Here is a 20,653-nt window from a genome sequence, read left to right as displayed (position 1 = left end):
AATATAAGCTCAGTGTACTGAAAATTCAGTGTTGTGAAATAGGGAGCCAAAGAGACTCAAATGAGATTGGGCTAATCAAAAGGAGATCAAAAAGAAAGGAGTATTTTGTGACGAATTATAAGAGCAAGCATTCTGAGTAGTCTGGCATGTGCCCAATTTACAGCTGGAAAGAGGGTCATGAGCAGGGACTAGTGCCCTGGCAAAACCCTTCCCTTCTCTGATTTCCCTAGTTGGCGGCAATTTTCCTTGCTCTTATTTCCTGTAGCACTTGAATTCTGTACCACATAATTTAGTGCAGTTCTGCTTTGCTTGCTAATTGTGTTGAGAATCTTGATTCCTTAAATATATCATTATCTCCTTGAGGGAAGAAAATTTTCCACAGCATTCTTCGGTATTTGTGACTCATCTATTTGAGTAGCCAGAACTTGTGATTTGGTCATTAAGATGCAACTTCTTTCCCTTAGAAATGGACCTGCTTGTGTTTCACTCTCCTGAGGCCACCACATTAGGGAAGCTGTGATATGAATGTGAGGATACATAAAAGATCTTAATCTCAACCATCATAAGACAATGTTAGTGACTGAAGTTACGGTGGCTTTGGGGGGCCATTTTACACATAAAAGTGAGTCTCAGACACAATATGTTATCCTGTGTGCTTGAAAAATAATAGACTGGTTTTCCCACTAATGAGAAGATGAGCTATAGTATGTAAGTAGAGGAAAGGTTTTCTGATAGGGTTACAAATTGAACGTGCAGCCCACCAAAAGGGGGATAATGAAGGATAAGGGGGAAAAAAAAGCCAGAAACTATTGGTTGCTAAAAATCTGCAGCATGAGACTAAAGTGGAAGTTTGATTTACATATGTTGGGTGTATTGGGGTGTATAGGTACAACCAAGGGCCATGTGAATATTTATAATGGACTTTTCCCCAACTAATGCAAATTTAAGTTAGTATTATGATGGTTATACAATTTTCTAGGATATAAAACCAGCATTCTCTCTCCTTTTATAAAAAAGCCTGCGCACATCAATTTAGTTCATCTCACTCTAATTCAGTGAACATCACATGAATGCTTTCTGTGAGCTAAGAGGTGTGTTAAGCACTGGGGATCTACACAGGAGATCCCTGCTGGAAGAATATATCTGCTGCTTTTATTATGTAGGATAATTATGAAAACCCACATAAACTAATATTTTTGAAACATTTTTCTAAATCTTAAACTCATACAAAAATGTAAGTTTTTTTAGAGTTTATTTTTGTTCTTATTTCTGCCTTTAGATTTTTTCAGCTAGACATGCATCTGTTAAAACACTATTCCATTTTTGGAGAATACATTTTATTTATGGTTTATGGGGGAACAGCTTCTCATAGTGAGAAAGATGTATTAACACAAATAAGTATAGAATTCATTCTGAATAGTCAAGCCTTTATCAGTAACTAGTCATTCTGTATCCATAATGTGGTTTTAAACTGTTATGCTGAGAAAAGTTGCCTCTTTCTTCATTGCTTTTATTTCAATTGTACACATCATTTCACACTTTTGAAGTGTTCACTAAGACAAAATCTGTCTTCACCATTTTACCGAAGTAGATAAGTGACCTTGATTTTTTAGTTTATGCCAAATGTCTCTCAAAGGTGAACTCGCTAAACACCAGTACTTCTGACTCTATGTAATGTATTATCCTTAACTGACATTGATATTCTATAGAAGAGTTTTATGCTTTCATGATTTCCTGAAAATGAAAGTAGTTTTTCACCTTTCTGTAAGCAAAAAGTTCTTCTAATTCCTTGGATTTTTAAAAGCTACCACCTAAAGAAAGCATAAAAGTTATCTTTTTAACCTAATAATTTTTAAGTTTGTCATCTTCATATCTAAAATGAATTTAAAATGCGGTCATTTCTCATATAAGTAGAAAAAGTTCAAGTATGAGGAACTTAAAATCACTGACTTGAAAAACACTGTCGGGGGAAAAAAAAACATACCTTTTGAGAAAGCAATTTGTCATCATTTTCAGTACCTCTAATTGCCAAATTGGGGCCACTAGTGCATTACTGTATCGGTAATTTAATTTTTGCCTTTTTGCCTCTGAAAGATGTAGACAAATCTCTATCACCATAATTACTATTATTTCTTGACAAAGATTATATACAAAGCCCTCTGCTAGGTACAACTGCCTTTGACCAGCACTGGGAAAGTTATATAGTTATCATTCAGACACAGTCCATCCTTCAGACACAAAAAGAGAAAACACACAAATAAGCATCAATGAATTAGAAGCAGCAGCTTACTTTATTTGGGATAAGCAAAGGGTTCTGTCTACCAATGAAACTTTTTAAACAGAACAAAACTTCTTAAACAGAAAATATCAGTTCTTTCAGAATCTACTTTGACTTACATAAAACTACTCATCAGACAGCAGATCCAACCCATCCTGGCTTTGATATTCTCCTTGAATAATCCCTCACCCTTCCAAACATTTCAATGCTAGTTTGGTCTGTTTTTGTTAGTATCACTCAAGCTGAGAGAGGGTTTTGAATGCAGTCAATTTTTCTCAGTAATTAAGAACTACCTCCTGCTACAAAAGCAGAAAATCATCATGTAGGAGAGAAGACTGAGGTCAAAGTTATGCAAAACAAGTGAAAATATGTATTCCATTAATATTTGTGAAGGAAAGATTACTGACTTTTACTCCATGAACATATTTAGGTACATGTAAGTCAGGATTTGGAGACAAACAGAAGGTCTTTGTCACCATTTCCCATTATTCAGGCACCATTGCCATCTAGCAAGATTTGCGCAGCTTCTGCCTCTCCACTGTTACCTCACCCAACAAAGATTTTTTTCCAAGTCTCTAATCTCTTCCCCAGCATCAAATGCACACACATACACCCCAACCAATCACAGGGTATGCTTCTCTCTTTCTCTCTCTCCCCACTCCCTTCCCACCTCTCTCTCTCTTCTAAAGTGTTTCCACAGAGGAAATCCAGTTAAAATGGAATCAAGGGAAGGTATGAAAGAGGCAAAAATGTTACTATAGGCAGAATTACAGCTGGGAAGAAGAGGAAAGTTCCGAAAATTTTCCCTTGGGTTGATGGACTAATTATGGGGAAATGAGATTTGAATTTTTAAAAGCATTCCTTGGGAATGCCACTTTTTCTTTGTCCATCATTGTCTGTTGATAGGTCTCATTCATTCTAGGCAATTAGTGGCTCTGACAAAACAGTGATCTTTATTTAAAATAATCATGTACTAAGAATTAATAGAAGTACTGTGATTTCAAGGGATTTCTTTTGGCAGGGCGGTGGCGGGGGGGGGGGGGGGGTGGAGGGATTAGACTTCATTCTCCACAGGGGTATACTTGGAAATAAAATAGAGCACCAGTTTTTTTTCTTGCCTTCTACAATCGGGACTTATGTAGACCTTTTACTGGTGGGATGGTAGGGGTTTAATTCACAACAAGTTTCTTCACTCTGTAGCAGAAGACCACTATATACATCCATACATCATGGACCACTGTCACTGCATCAGGAGTACTTGTGGGAGGGGTGAGATTCTCTTTCTGGAAATGGAGAAGTAGCTCCTATTGGACCAACCTTTCCACAGAAAACAACTTGAAACTCTGGACATAATATAAAAGTCGATCTAAAGTCAATGGAGAATAACTAAAATCAGATAAATATTAAAGGAGAGTAAACATTTGGAAGTAGAAAATGGAATGGGGTAAGTTTCCCCTTTTACAGCTTTTTGCTGAGGGCAGGCTATAGTCAGTCCCAAGTAAGGTGACTAAATCTTTTCTCTCTGAAAAGAGAGAAATATCAAAAAGGAGAGATTCAATAAAGGGAACTCCAAATTCTGCATATAAACTCTACCCTGAACTACAGTTCAGCTGACCCCTGAACTATGCATGTGTAAGGCAGAAGTCCAAGCAAGCCAGATGAGGCAAAAATAACCAAACAAAGATTTCAGCTGCTGCTCACTAAAGGGGAGACAGAGTTTGGATTTCAAGTCCAGCCAAGCCAACTGCCACTAAAATTTTTTTTAAATCAATATTCTTTGAAGTAACATAACAGAATCTGGAGTCTGAACACCCTATTTTTCATAATGTCCAGGATACTAGACATGAACAAACAGAAAATGTGACCCAAACTGAAGAGAAAAGGCAATCAACGCAGGTGGACCATAAGACCAGATATTATTTAGCAGAGATTCTACCTGACTCTCTTTATTATTTAAAATCTGATTTATTCATGTATTTGGGTTTTCCAGCATTTTTGTTATTCTCTCACTTCCCAGACTCTTTCAGTCCATTTTGCTGCTTCTTGGGAAAGCAGTTTTAGGTTTTCCTGAAGATGCATGATTTTGCCCAAACCATATAGTATTTCCCTCTGAACTTAGTTTACATTCTTCTGAGACGCTCTTAAGATGTTTTTCGTCTCAGCAACTTGGAAGTGGAGGGATTTTGATGATTCTTTGAGTAACTGTGTCTGTACTTGAAGGTAAGCCATCATCACTCTATGAAATAAAAGTTTAGGGAGCTTACTGTTTGGTTCTTTTTTGAGAAAGTCCCCAGGTGAAGAGGTGAGCCTGTTCATATCTTTATGAAGTGCTACCAAACACAGGCTTTGTAACTTTAGGGGACTGGCTTCCTCTGCAGGTGACCTGAAGGCTTTATGGGCTTGTGTAAACAGTCTAATCTTCTGAGTGAATTCATGATATTCTTCAGCCTGGGCAGAAAATCTTTTGGCTGCCTCTTTTTTCTTCTTTAGAGTATGTCGTCTCTTTATCATAAAAAGAATCAAGGTGACATATACAAAATCTCCCAGGAAAACATAAAGATACTTGGAGCTTGAATCAAGTATCTGGAAAACACCACCAAAGCACCACAGAGTTGCTCCAGGACCAGCTGGAAAGACATTTTTATGGTAACCAGCACACCATCCATGGCTCCAAAGGCCACGGCAGCTCTGCCTCTGATTTCCAGTATCCTGTGGGCCACAACTGACCAGAGAGAATCTTGTAGAATGTTCTGATTCTAACCCAAACAAGTGCCTGGCAACAAGGACAGAGGCAACTGGTGGGGCTGAGAGAAGGAGACAGCAAGGTTCTGTAAAAAGAGTACCCTAATTTTGCTCTGCTCCCCGCACAAATAGAGTCACATTACTTGTACAGCGCATTTAGCATTTGGAAATGTGGAAAGGACTGATTGCAGCCAGAGGAGGCCAATGAGTTCTGACCACACTACGCTCCACCTGGCCTTACAACAAACCTGAGTCAAACCAGTCCCATGCCAAAACACCTTTGAGCATGTCAGGGCATAACAGTGATGCATGCTGTAGGAGAGGACTCACGTGCCCACATCTTTGGGTGAGGCTCATTCTCCTGATTTAAAGTTTCCTTGTGCAACACGCAAGCCTGATCTTGCTTAGTCTCACCAAAGCTGATAACTAAGAGACCTGTTTTTCAATTGTAAGGACTTGGGAAAAATCAATTGGAACTGGCAAGGTCTTGAAATTTCCAGGATTTTCTGTGGAGCCAGTTTTTTCCTGTTCAATCCAAGTGTCCCGGAAGAGGATGGCTCCCCTCGGGGGCTGACTCAGTGATCCAGGCCCCTCCCCTCATGTGGCCCTGCTATCTGCAGCACGCACCTCCCAGGGTTGACCTGGGGACAGTCTCTACTCCACTGAGTCATCTTCCGAAGTGTGGTCATTCTTCCAAAAAGGGAGCTGGTCCTACTTCCAGCTGAATTTGTCATCTCTTATTTCTTTTTAAACTACAACTCACTCTCCTAGTGTTTCTCTGGCAAACTCTGCTCCTTGTCCAACATTCGGGACTATCACACGTGACTTATCCCCAATACTTAGACCTGTATTATTATTTTTCATCCCCAATAGTTTTACCATGAAGAAACAGTACTTGTCAGCCAAGTTCCACCTGGGGGGTCTTAGAGGGTGCCTGGGTTTGGGCTGCAGGTCCCCCCATGGGTGTGGAGAATAGATGCTCTGATCAAGGGAGGAGGTGGCCAAGTGCCTAAAGAAGTGATTTTTTAAAAACTGAGATAACATTGGTTTATAACATTATATCAGTTCCGTGTGTATACACTACAGTGTGCCCACCACCAAAAATTTAGTTTCCATCTGTCACTATACAGTTGACCTTCTTTACCCATATCACCTGCCCCCCACTTCCCCTCTGGTAACCACTACTCTGTTCTCTGTATCCACGTGTTTGTTTTTGTTTGGTCTGTTCATTTTTTTTGTTTTTTATATTCAACATATGAGAGAGGTCATACGGCATTTGTCTCCATCTGATTTATTTTACTTAGCATAATACCCTCAGGGTCCACCCATGTTGTCACAACTGGCAAGATTTCATCTTTTTGTATGGCTAAGATAGCTTTTCCTTTGAATATTTAATTTTAAAAGGCAACTGTCATTTTAGAATTTATAACCTGTTTTGGAAAAGAACAAATTCAGTCATTGTTGGGATTTAAAAAGAGAGAGAGAGAGAGGATTTTAGACAGAACTCTTTCAGTTGCAAGTTACAGATATACAACTGGAAGTGGCTTAAGTCACAATAGGGGTCTGGGATACAAATATTGGAGGCTCACGGAATGGGAGAACTGTAGGAATCAGGGAATCCCCTGGAGCCTCAAGTCAGAAGCCACTCCTAGGAGTCACTCTGTCTGTCTCTTATTCCTGATTCAGGAAAAAAAAAAGCCTCTGAGTGTCTGCGGGTTGGCTCTATCTTCTCAGGTGTCTGTGTGTGGCAGGAACATGGCTGCCAGTAGACAAGGAATTTAAATCAGCTATTACAGCTATGATGAAGGTCTCAGGAAGCAGTTGTGCAGATTTTCCTAACAAGGCCCTCATGTGATCATGGATAGACAATGGTATATAGAGAGGCCGAAGTAGAACAAATGTGGTACACTGATAAGACAGTGGAATAAGCAGTCTGACTAGGCAGAGATGAGTAATATGCCAATGTAAACAATTGTGGCCAGCCCATGGGTTTGCTCTTAGAGATAAGAACAACCACAAAGACTTAAATCAGCTCACTGACCTGGGCATATCCTCCAAACCACTGATTTAGGCATGTATCAGGCACCTGATCAGATCGGTGTTCAACAGAAATCTGTTATATTTTCAGTGAAGATTTAAAGAGTATCTTTGCTAATCCAGTGTTTAAGACAGTGCCTAGCAAATGGTAGGCACCAAATATCGCTGAAATGACTAAACAAATACTCTAGGGAATAAAAAGCTCTCTCAGAGAAAAAAGATAATAATGATGACAATAATGGTATTAGCATGTATCAAGTGCTTACTCTATGCCAAGCACTGAGCTAAACAACTACATAAATTATCTCATTTAATTTCCCTAACACACCTATGAGCTAGGTTCTATTACTGTCCCCATTTAACATATGAGAAAAGTGAGGCACAGGAAGTGTCAAGAGATGTATAATATGCATAATAGTTTATGCATACTTTTGGCTACTCGGTCAACCAAAGCTGAATGATAAAGAGCATAAATTCTAATCACTGCTCCAAGAGTCATGCAGGTGCACACGCCCAAAAATGGGACTTCCCAGACAACCATTCCACTAGATAAGATTGGAATCCCCTAAAATTGTGCTCAGTAACTGAGAATGGAATATTCATGAAGAAACTGCATGAAAACACATACACACACTCAAATGATAAACCAGAGGACAAGTTCTTATTAAATAGCAGAGCTGAGAGCTGCTGAGGGAGGGTGGGATGCTAGTGGGATGCAGGATATTTTTTTAAATGCCAGTAGAAACTCCCATAAAGAATGCTTTTGAAGCGGAAATGAAAGGACACTTCCCCGCAAAGGCAGTGGAAAGAACATAAACCAAATGGCTGAGTCACGCACTGCAAATTCCAGCTCTGAATCAAAAGGCAGCTTTCTGGTACACAAAGCAAAGAAATGTTGGGAAAATATAGGTCTTTTCTGTCACATCCAATGGCAACTTCAATCAGCAGTAATGTCACAATTAGCCACAGAGTCCAGTATAGAAGGCTGAGTTGTCACTGAGTGAGCACTCCAAGGTCCTTACTGGCACATGTTATAAACAGAATGCTAAAGCGCTGAAAACTAGCTTGGTGGTAGGGAAGAGAGGATGGAGACCTAGATTTACTTGACTTGAATAGTCTGTACTTTCAGAGATGACAGAAATTTATACACTTGCATTGGAATCGACACATGAAACTTCCTGCAGTAATAAGTATGACTTCAGTGTATATTTTTGCCTTTCATACAAGAAAGGCTTTGCAAGCCAATGCAGTACAAATGAGAAGTATTTTGACTCAAGCATCGTTCAGTGCGGTTATAGGATTATAGATCATTTGGCACTTGCTCTCACACTAAACTGACACAATTCTGGTTCCTCTAATTTAGCAAAACTTCATAGTTTCACACATGACTCTAAATCAAGGACCAACAATTTTTTTTTTCTGTCAAGGGCCAGACAGTAAATAGTTAAGGCTTTTCGGGACATATACTGTCTGTATTGCATATTCTTCATTGTTTCCATTTTTTAAAACCCTTTAAAAATGTACAAAACATTCTTAGCTCAAGGGACATACAAAAATAGGCCACTGGCTGGATTTGGTCCGCAGGACACAGTTTGCCATCCCTCTACTAAATCATTGAAAAAATGGATGTATGGGTGAGAAATGTACAATGAAGTATGTACATATTTGAATACACACATATGCTTTCACGTACATGTTAAGTACATTAACTTGTTTTCTTCACTTTCCCTTTAGAAAATAAATTCCTCCTGTGCAGAGACTTCATGACTACTTTTTACAGTTCTCCAGAACAGCAAGAAATGAATTCTACATGCAGTGGATCTCAGTAAATACAGAATGACAGACTATTGTAAAGAAAATAGCCTATGTTAAAGACCATGGCCAGGGAAAATCTGTTTTCCTTTTTCAGCAGAAAAAAATGACAATTTTTCTTTCCAGGGATATGTGATGTTTAACGCTTCAGTCTATGTGTACCTGGGAACACTATTATCATCATCAACATCAATGTTACTATTTTAACGTCTTATATCGTATATTATGGTTTTCAAAACACTTTCTATACAGTATCCCATATTAGTCTTGACATCAGCAATACTGTGCATTTTCACATAATATTTTCACATTAAGAGAAAATATTAAACAGATTTCAGAAGCTCCAAATTTCCCAATGTCAAAATGTAACTAGACTAACAGCTCAAGATCTACCATTTACACAAGAAATCTAATATCTAGCACGATAAAGAATTAACAAAGCAAAGAAATAGGAAAGATTTTTTTATATAATTATCTAAGTGTCTAATTCGATTACGGAAAAGGACTGAAGAGCTCAGAAGAGGAAATATATATAGGAAATAGAGTCTCACTAACTTTTCATCTTATGAATCATTTTTTTGGTCATCTCTTGACTGCAGAATCTGGTTGGGCTTTTCTGCCTCTAGGCTTTATTTACTTATTATCACTGCATTGAAAGGCCATGTATTCTCATCATGCATTTTTAAAAACTACTGCTTAGACATTTTCACATTCAGTACTATAATAAACATCTTATAATTGAACTCCAGTATGTTCTCCTTCCCTCTAAAGATACCTGAAGTTATATATCACTAAGAATAAAAATATAGTCTTCTTGTAAAGTTTTTACTTACTAGAGTTCAAAATGCCAGCATTATGAAATAAGCTATCATACAAGATGTTGACAAGAAAAGCCAATATGCACTATCCAGTTTGAACTCCACAATTTTTTGTGCTATTATTCACAGATGGCACATGCAGTTATCATAAACTTCCCTTCAAATCACCACCTCATTCCACTTATGGCTTCAAAGGCAATTTTCAACGTTGAGAAATGAAAGGGATGGGACACAGTGATACAGCAACTCTGTTCCACCATCACTGTCCCTTTGTGCTAGTTCTTGGTCTTGTTCTGGTGCCAACTTCACCACTGCATCTTTTTACCCAGTTCTACACTCCAGAAACTCATCTGTCTCTTTCCTTCCTTCTGTCCCCAAAGGTACATAAGAATTATGTTTATAATATATACTTATGACTCCTTTAACAGACTAGAAGTTCTCAGTTGCTTCCAAAACTACATCTAAACACCCTTCAGTCTCCCAGAGCTCCCTATAGGTTAAACCCAACCAGAAGACAGAGGGTATAGGAGCCCTGATGATGTGGTCTACAGGGATACCAGGCAAGGAGCGGGGAGAGAAGGGATGAGAGCATACCTAGAGAGGAAGACGGCAGATATCCAATACAGCTCCTGTGCGATATGGTACACGGCGAACACCACAGGCCCCGACCTTTAACCTTCCTTATAGGCACAGCCTCAGTGGGATATACCAGTATAATAATGGGTGGGTGAATACCACCTTTTTCAACACCTGACAAACAACTTGTCTCAATGAATTGGCATAATTTTGTAGTGTTTAATAATTCTCACCTGTGCTCACTTGTTGCTGGGTGCTGCTTAATTACCGGAGAGCTTCTGTTGAGGATTTTTCGCCCTCTTTGAGTCCAGACCTGTTGGAGAATTTTGGTTTACACATTAGCTTTGGATTGTGATTTTTTTTTAAAGTGAGGCACAACTACATCTTGAATTCCTAGTCAAAGTCTACAACAGAGCCTGGGAACTAAAATTTTTAGCACCCATCAGTTCAACTCTGTCACCTATGATATTTCCTCTGTGCAAATTAACGCCCACAAAACTGAATAGAAGATTAGCACTGAACTCTTGCAGACAGCTGAGGAAAAATTATGACATCCAGCAATCTGTGAAATATTCTTGTATTTTTAACGCCACTTTTGGCTGTGCATGGAGCCTTTCATGACTTGCTTTCCTTCACTCCCTGGCAGCAATCTCCTTATAACCTTTTCCCTTTGGTCAGAACAGGGAGGAAAGTGCCAACGCAATTAGTATGCCAGTGTCAGCCAATACTCTGCTGCCAAACAGCTTCTTCATTTGAACTGATGAAAACATGGTCAGCTGTGGCAACAGTGGGGACCTCAGCACTGAGAGGCCAAAGCCCATGGCAGGAAGAAAATTGCCCAATTCCACTTTCAAGGATGTGTCACTGAAGAACAACCTTCCCTAAGATACGGACAGGGTTTGCTTTCTCACGCCCTTCATGTTCCTTGGGCGAATGAGGTGTGCAGTCTTCTCTGATCACTCTATTATAAAATTACCCTCTCCAGACAGGTGAGATGCCCTTGAGCTATTTCACCCAAGTCAACGCAGCTCACACTAACAGAACATCTACTATGTGCCAGGCTCTGTGCTAGGTGCTAGTGATAACAAGATGAACGTCACACTGCTGACAAGGAGACCAATGCATAAATTCTGTTTGTTTGTTACAAACAAACACAAATGGCTGGTCCTTGTGGAGTTCAAAAGAGGGAAAATAGAGCCTTCACCAGAGAGGTAAAAGCTGTTTGGGGCTGGATATTGAAGAATGAATGAATATGGCATTCACAGATGGAGAAGAAAGAAGAGGAACTTTTAAGCAGAAGTGATAATCAGTGCAAATATTGTGTGATTATTTACAGAGTGAAGACAGTACAAAAATCATAAAGCCAGTAACTTAAGTAGGTAATGAATTACCATAATTATGTGTTGGTATATTGGGAACAGAAACTATTTCCCATTTACTATAAATTCTCAGTGTATAGCACAGGGCATGACACAGAGTAGGGATCTAATAAATGAAATGAATGAATGGTCATTAGGTGTCTTTAAAAAAATGTTTTTTAATTTTTTCTAAGATGTAAGCACACCACAGATTTTGAAGTGACCTGTAGAACTTACAATCTTTACCAAGATGAGTTGGACTACATAAGAAATGATAATTTAGTTGATAGTAAGGGAATATTGAGGAAACATAATAAGAGGATTTTTGATGTGGTAGGCTCACATCTTAAGTCTAAACATTTGGGATTAGGAGGCATCAAAAAATCTTCAGATCCCTACACATCTTATATTCAACCATCCCTTTCATATTAATCAATGAGTTCTCTGTGGGGCCTGGTAGAGCTTACTCTGGGACTATACTGAGTTCTCCCCACTTTGCCTGAGGCCAGCAAAAGGAGAGATTATGAGAGTCCCTTAGGAACTGTGCCTGAGCTGCACTGTCCTTGTCAGAGTCTGCTGTATATTTGAAGAATATACCAGATATCCTTTGATATATGCAAGCTTCCACCACAGAAACACTCGTATGTTCACATACTGTGTTACGTTAGGTGACTTTGCTTCTTCTTTCTGACAAAGACACCTTTTGGGACAATAGATGCTTCAGTTTAAGAGAAAGAGGCTAATGCTTCTCCACCTGACACAAACCTACCTGTCCTGATTGAGAGTGGCGTCAGTAAAACTTAAGACTCTCCTACAAAGGGAAAGAGGAGTGGCATAAACAAAAAGAATAAGCTATCAACAATGCACTCGCTAAGAAAAGCAACAAGCTTGGTATGTTTTAGGGACTGGGTAATGAGAAGGCCGGAGGAGCAAAATGAAAAGAGAACTGTTGGAAGAATGTTCAATAATGCATTTGCTCAGATCCACAGATTGGAAGCTCTCAAACACTATGGTGCGAATTAAAGATATGCCAAGCAAAGGAAATTAATTATTAACAAAGTCAAGGCAGCACAGGAATCATAAGATTAGTGACTTCAATTTTAAAGTGAAAAAATTACAAATAAAGTGTATCCATAACGTAAAGAGAGGAAGCAGTTGTAATTTCATAGCTCCTACAATGCCACCCCACTGAGTGCCAAAATTCCTCCAAATTGTCCTCCCACTTTCCTCCAAAAATCATAAAGACTTTGTTGTTGTTGTTGTTAGATCATAAGTTTTTAATAGTTATTTTTATACTTGAAAGTTCAAGGAAAACTCTTTATTTGAACATGTAGTAAAGTTCCTTATAATTTGATGGCATATAAAAAGAAGACATAAGAACTCAGTTTATCACAGAAACAATTCAGCAACATGATGTGAATGGGACAAGAAGAAATGGGGGAACTAGTGTACAGGTTCTTTAGGGACCAGGGCTTTTTTGTCCCACTTCCAATGGGAACTGGAACAAAAAAGGAGGTACATCAACTGCCAAAGACTTTGAAGCAGAAAGAGTAGAAGTAACTATCTGGGCTTCCTCCCTCAAATTATCCTTCAATTTCTTCTCAGTGCCTTCCACTAGCTGCCCTGAACCTGAAGCCATAAAGCAAGAGGTTCTGGGGAATGTAGTGTGCAGAAGTAAGTGCCCTGAAACATAGATAAGAAGAGGAAAACAGCAAGGACTGTATCTGAGCAAACAAGCAAACGACTGGAGAAGGGAAACTACAGTGGTTTTAAAACACGTTCATAAATTCTTTGACTTTTCTGCTACCAAAAGTGGAGTCTAATTCCCCTCCACTTGAATATCACTGGCCTTAGCAACTTGCTTCTAAGGAACAGAATGTAGCAAAAAGTGAATGCGTGAATTCGTAAAAGATACAGCTTCCACCTTGTTGGAACCCAGGTTCTTTGAGGTGCAATCCAACAGAGGGAATTTAATATAGGGAAATCGTTGCAAACAGTTTGTAAAAGACCTGAAAAATTAAACAGAGGGCAGAGAGGCAGTCTAGGGATTAGCAACAGCCAAGCAGAGATGAATAAAGGACCCAGGTAGGTGGTCTGGTCACAGCCCCAGCTGAAGTTCCAGCTGACAGATGGCACTGAGGGCCAGACAAGTGAGGGAGTGAATCTTTAGATGATTCTAACCCCAGTATTCAAGACACCCCTGCTGATGCCACACGGAACAGAGACAAGCTGTCCCCACTGAGTCCTGCCCAAATTGCAGATCCATGAGCAAAAAATAAATACTGCCGTTGTTAAAGCCGCTAAGTGGTGTGGTGGGCTGTTAAAACACCAACGGTTAACCCCAACAGGATCTGAGAACAAACAAACCAATGACTCACACAACATCATTCTCATTTTCTCATTTCTGCTTCAGCTAACATCTGAAGGTCTCAGTCAGACCCTACCATACTTCAATTTTATGGCCACTTTAGATATTTATTGGCCAGTGTTACTGGCAGTAAAGACAATTTTTCAACTCATTAATTCTGATTATACATCCAAGGGATGAACGATTGTTCACTGAAGCTATGGTTTAATTCCTCCATTTAGATATATTTCCATATGAAGGTGTTAACAGAGCTTGGTCTCTTCATATGAAATATAAGACTCTGAAACTTTAGTTACCTATGTGAAATTCAATTTAATTTACTATAATTTACTATTAATTCGAAATAAAGGGCAACTCATTGACTAAAGAAATATTATCTATTTGAAGAATATTATTGCATAAGAGATTAATTTGATAATTGTGTGTGACATTTATTTTATATGTTACCCTTTTACAGCATGGGAAAAGGTACAGAAAAAGGAAACGGATGAGGGGAGCAAAGTGGAAGAATAAGGGAGGAAACAGTGGAATGTGAGTGCAAAGGAGAGAGAAGCACACTACTGAAGAAGAAGAATGCTGATACTGATCTACTTTTACAAGCATGCTGATTCACTGGCCCTTTCACACAATGGAAACGTTTTCTCAGTGGAAGAGAAGAAAATAAACATAACTGGTACATTTCGCAATACGTTTTTGGAGACAACAGATTCAGGAGGGCTTACTGGAAAACATACCAGATGGACACAGGCGACCAGACTGTGCCACTAACAAGCCATATGACAGTCAAGTCACTTACTGTCTTTGTAGCTTAATTTCTTCATGAAAAAAAAAAACAAAACAAAACACATGGGTTATACCAGATGATTTCTAAGGTTTGTAAGTTCCAGCAATAAAATTCTAAAATTTTATTATTTACGAGGACCTTCCTCTTGCCTGAATGACTCTAGATTCGGATGCTGTGCTTAACCCTAGGGCAAAAGAAATGTTAGACTGATAAAACTGATACATACCGACTTGTCCCAGCCTGACAACCTCCTGCACCCCTCATTGTAAATTCTAGAGTAGCAACTCTGACACCAAATCCCAGCTATTGCATTTGTTTTATTTATTTATTTATTTATTTTTTAGCAAGCCAAAGTTGTATTTGTTTTTTTAAACAGGAAAATTATGCTAATATAAAACAGATAAAAACGGACAAAAATCAAAACACACAACATGCAAAAGCACAACACACAACACCGGACCAGCGCAAACCCTTCCCCCGCCACTCCCCCCAGGTTTCGAAACCTTTATTACAGATCCCCAAAGATTAGACTGTATTGGAGAGGTCACAGTATTGAATCAGAAAGAGAGACATTCACACCAACATCAAATACACAATGCAGAAGGCTTTCAGTGATGAGCACAGATTTCTAGAACACTACCACGTATGCTATTCTCTGGCTCACTTTTTAAAGTTGTTTTTAAAAACGATTAAAAGTGCACAGACACTTTCATAAGGCACAGACTGTTGTACAGGTCATCTCACTAGGGACTTGAGAAAGACGGTGAGAAAATTAAATACTGAGAGATGCCGGGAGGCCACGTGTTCCTGAGCCGGAGTCCCTCTGCCAGAACCGGGGCAGAGACAGGATTGAGCGGCGGAAGGTCACCGCCTCTCATTCGCCAAGACTTTGCACAACCCAGTTCTGGAACTGACTGGGGGTTCTCTGTCGACTTGGGGATTGACTGCCAGCCACCAGTCCCAAGGCCTGAAAGTAGCAGGTAGCTATGTCCCCGTGTCTCCCTGGCAAGACCTGAAGGCGATTATCGGTTGGTGGGGCTCCTGAGGGTTCTGTCCAAGGCCATTTCGGCAGCAGCTCAGCGACTACAAGATGCCCGGCATTCCTAATGCAGAGAAGGCTTTCTGAAGAGTGCAGGGGGCTCTGGGTCTGGAAAGCAGCTGTGTACTCACTAAGATAGACCCCCGAGGCAACAGAATGGCCAGGAACGCCCATGGCCTCTGCCCCAAATGTCTCATAATGTCACTCCCTTTGACATCAGAGCTGGGGCCCTGTCCTCTCAGCTCTGTCCTCCCGGCACCCCACACCTAGTGGGCACTCAGCAAATGTTTGTTGAATGACTTTGTGTGCATGTATACATGGTGCTTTACCAAACCCTGGAGACTCATAACCTGATTTCTGATTTACTCAGTAAACCTTTAATGAGTACCTACTATGTGCTACCACAGGACCCAGCACTGGATGGGTCAAATACAAGTTTACAAATCTGCCCACCTCCTGCTCTGGACTGCGAGCTCCCTACAGGCTTTGTCTTTAGACCCGGTTCCCATCCCTGTGTCCAGAACACAGGCCACGCTGACCAGTGGTTGTCGGACGACTGAAAAAAGCGTTGCTATACTTAGGGGAGCAGGTGCCCTGGGTAGCTAAATCCCAGAAGACTCCCAGTTCTGAGAATGGGCTAGAAAAAGGAGTTTGTCTTGACTTGGAAACAGCTCAATTTCTCTGGTGGGTCACAATGAACAGGCACCAGACCACAACAAAGGGGGCATCTTCTGATCTTCCTGTCCTCGCCCTGGGGGCCCTACTTAAGGGGGTGGTGGTCATGAGGCCCAGGAAGGTGGTGGGACAAGCCTCTCCCCGAAGTTGCCCCTGATGGGCGCCCCCATGTAACAGGAAGAGGCGCTTGAGTTGGACCCAAGCTCACACGTGGCTCAGCTCCGCCGGGAGAAGGTGGGCAGTAGGCAGATGAGCCTGAAAGGAAGGACACTTGTGCTCCCAGGGTCCGGGCGGCAGAGGGGCCACAGTCTGGGGCTGCAACCCTCACACAGGGGCGGGTGCCCAGCTCTCTCCAGGGGCTGCCCAGGTGAGCTTCAAGGAAGAAAACTCAGGCAGTGTCGAGCTTTCTGGGCTCGGGGCCAGGCAGCGGACAGTGTGGGTTTTGGCATCAGGCACTCCTGGGTTTGAAGCCCAGTCCTGCCACCTCCTGCTTCACTTCCAGGACCTTAGTTCTCTTACCTGCCAACTGGGGATAATATCGTATTTCATTGATTCTAGGAGCACAGCTTTTCCACTTAACATATCGGAATAAAATGAATTGTAAGCCGTGGCATCTTTCAGTTGAAATTGGCAGTGTTTTTCCCTTAGTGGTACACAGAATGGTGTGTTTTGTAATCAGTGGTGTCTTTGATACGACTCAGTATGGTACTAAGACCTACCTCACAGGATTGACGTGGGGATGCACCTCTCCAGCCCAGTGCCGGGCACACAGTGATGCCAAATAAAGGAGAGTGGCTCCCTCCCCTCTTCCTCCTGCCCCCTCTCCTGACAGAACCTAGAGGGCGGTGTGGGCAGCTCCTCTGCAGCGCTGAATAAATCAGTTTAGAGCATCGGGAAATGTCTGGTTTTTAGAAGATAAACACCCCCTTAATTCCTCTTGGAAACAGGGAGGCTATTTATAGCAGCTGCAGAGCAAGTTAACCAGGCCACCAGCTCCCTTCTTCCCAGGTAATAGGTCACCAGGCACAGGGCCTGGTCCACCCTGGGTCCAGGCCCTCGATCCCTGGATTCCTGGCGGTGGTTGCACTGACCCTGGCTGGAACCCGAGGGGACAAGAGAGAGGAGCTGGCTCCCCCAGGCCGCCGAGACCACCGGGGCTTGTGACTGTGGCTCAATCCAGTCAGGGAGCTGCTGCCTGGAGAACCACGGGCCTGGGGGGCGACTAGCCCTCTCACGTGGGGCCTGTGCGTGGCCTTGCCCACACCCAGCACGTGGGGGACATGGAAGGCTCCAGCGGACCAAATTCAGCTGGGCGCCAAGCACTGCCTAGGTTTGCAAACTCTTATCTTGGCAAATGCTGGGGTGCCAGTCGCTCCCCTAAAGATTCTGCTGCAAAATGAAAACCTGGGAGTGTTTCCCAAGTTCACAAGGGAAAAAGAACCAATCAGGTGTTCTTGCAGGAACAAGAGTAAGGTTTCGGAAGTTGAGATCAGGTCGGAATACCAGGCAGAGAAGAAGCAGACGGTCCAAGACCTGGAGCATCATAAGGGCACGGACTGACTGGCCTTATGGGCCTTGATCTGACGAGGGTGACCCCAGACACGCAGCAAACATTTGTTACATGGAGGCAAAAACTCTGAATGTCCTCCCTTCCCTGCCTCCTTCAACAGAAGAACAGATTAGGAACTGGACTAAAAACGATACCTGCTCTTTGCAAGGTGTCTCAGGCCTTTTAAAACGTGCCAGTCCTGCCAGGAGCTCTGGAGTGACAGGTACCAGGCTTCCTCTTGGACAGATGGGAACTGAGAAACAGAGAGGCCCAGGGACCTCCCTAAAGGTACAGCACAAGACAGGGCAGAGGTAGGGCCCAGAAGGGAATTGCAGGCCTGCCAGCCCATCAGCCCAGGTGTGGTCCGGCAGTCTGCAGAGGTGGGCCCAGGCAGGGGGGAGGGGGGAGGGGGAGGGGGGAGGGGCAGGACCAGGGTCCCAAGAAATGCCCAGCAAATAACCCTGGGGAGGGGGAGAGTCCCAGTGTCAGCATTTTCAGCGAGTGTCTCAGTTCCTAGTTAGCATTCTAATGATCAGTTAACATCTTAGTAATCAGCAGGCGGAGATAAGCTGAGAATCAGAACAAAGACCGGTTGCAAAGCCCTGCTTCCTTCCCCTACTTGGCCAGCAGGTCATCCTGGTGATGCCCACAGCCGCGGGCAAATGCCAGGCCCGGTATTTCACCAGGAAATGTGGAGAGTTGCGGAGTGGCCCTTCCAACCCCAGGCGGCTCACCGGCATCCAGGATTCTTTCCCTCCCCCAGGAAAAGGGAACCTGTTGCTTGTCTTCTCTTTGGAGACGATGAGGGTGGTGGACTAAAAGCATCTAGGGACGGAGTCAAGGGGTGGTGTGCTCATAATTAGGCTGTCTGGGGCTGAAGGGGTGACAAGGCTTCTGGAGAAGACACTGCCCAGAGCTCTGGCCCCAGCACCCAGTCAAAACTCCTCTCCAAGACTGAGTTAGAAACTGAAAAAGCAAATTGTTCTCTTTATGTTCTCCGCCCAACTACTCCCCAAGGAGTTGCCGCTTTGGAGCTGTAAACAATGAGCTATTTTTTCCTCGCCTTAGAAAATCTGAGTGTCCCTTTTCTATACCATCTGAGGGAGTTCTGTTTAGGTGCAGGCTTTGTACGTTCAAAACCAGCTGACGTCACAGCCCCGGAAAGTGAACAACTTCTAGTCACGCTACCGTCTGGGCTCCGGATTACACATTCCTTAGTGTTAAATAACCTCCTAGAGAGCCAGGATCCCTGGATAAATACCTACACGTTCTCTCTAGGTCATTCTCACACACTCCCCATCTCTGGAGTGTCTCCCACTCTCCCCTCCCCCACACACACACTCAAGCCAACCCCAGCAAAAGGCACTGCACAGAGGACGCCATTTCTCAGCTGAGAGGTCACCGGGGGACAGGGCAGTCTGCCAGGCAGTTCCTGAGCTTGCTCTTGGGACGGCCTTTTGGGGGCAAAGCACTTTCGAGCCAGAAGCAACACTGTCTTGGACTGAGACCCCCGGGGGCCTCGTGTCCACGACTGTCACGCCTTGCCCACCACTGGAGAGTGGCAAAATGGCTGCTGCCCTTGGACTCCCCGGCGGCCATGGTGGTCGCCCGGCCCGGGGTGGGGGTGGGGTTCAGAAAGGTGACCTTGCTCTGGTCAAAGCCCATCGGCGGGCCAGGCTACGGCCTGTAGATCTTAATGACGTCCTTGACGGGCCGCCGGCAGATGGGGCAGCAGGCCGGGCCTGCCTCTTGAGATGCAGCCGTGGCACAGGCACGCGTGTCCACACGTGTAGATGACTGTGGCCACTTCGCCATCGAAGCACACCGCGCACTCGCTGTTCTTGCTGCCCGCCAGCTCCGGTGGGGAGAACACGGGGGACACGGTGGGCTCACTGGGGCTCTGGGGGCCGTCACCAGGGACGACTCAGCTGCCGAGGAGGACTGGTTGACCCTGAAGGCCATAGCAGAATCGCTACCGTCCTGGGAGCCGCTGAGGGACCCTGATGGGGATGTGGTCGCAGGCCTGGACAGCAGGGTGCCTGGCAGGGTCCTGTGCACAGTGTTGCCCGTAGCTGCGTCGGGGCGCGGCGGTGGCGGTGGCGCGCTCGGGACGCACGGAAGCTAAATACGCGGTGGGCCGGGGAGCCGGGCCGGGGTTGGGCTCGGGCTCCGGGACATCGCAGCTGCACTGGCGAGCCGGCGGGCTGCCTCTATTTGTTTTACTTTGATTTGTATTCACATAAGAAGTGAGGAAAAACTGCCTCCCATATTTTTGTCCTGAATATTTTAAAAATAAGAGAAACGGAGAACCTAATTAACCACACCCCACTTCCATCCTATAATATTCTCACATATTTACCTATGAATAAAAATTAGTGAAATTATCTCATACAATTTGGATTTCTCTGAATGAAATTCCTTCTCTTGACACAGAGCTGCTTCAAAGATGGAAGGAAACATCAAGGAGTCTTACAATCCATGCTCATTCTTCTCCACGTTAAGAATCAAAGAAAGGAAACTGGAATCAAATTTCTTCGTGGTATGTTTTCATAGGATGAGTTGACTGTAAAATTTATATAGTATAATTATTTTTGCACTTGGCTTATTTCTTAAGGGC

The sequence above is a fragment of the Balaenoptera physalus genome, assembly GCF_965194825.1.
Source record: "Balaenoptera physalus genome assembly, chromosome: X".
NCBI lineage: Eukaryota > Metazoa > Chordata > Mammalia > Artiodactyla > Balaenopteridae > Balaenoptera > Balaenoptera physalus.
The sequence above is the reverse complement of the archived record's forward strand: the minus strand, read 5'-3'. Positions refer to the sequence as shown.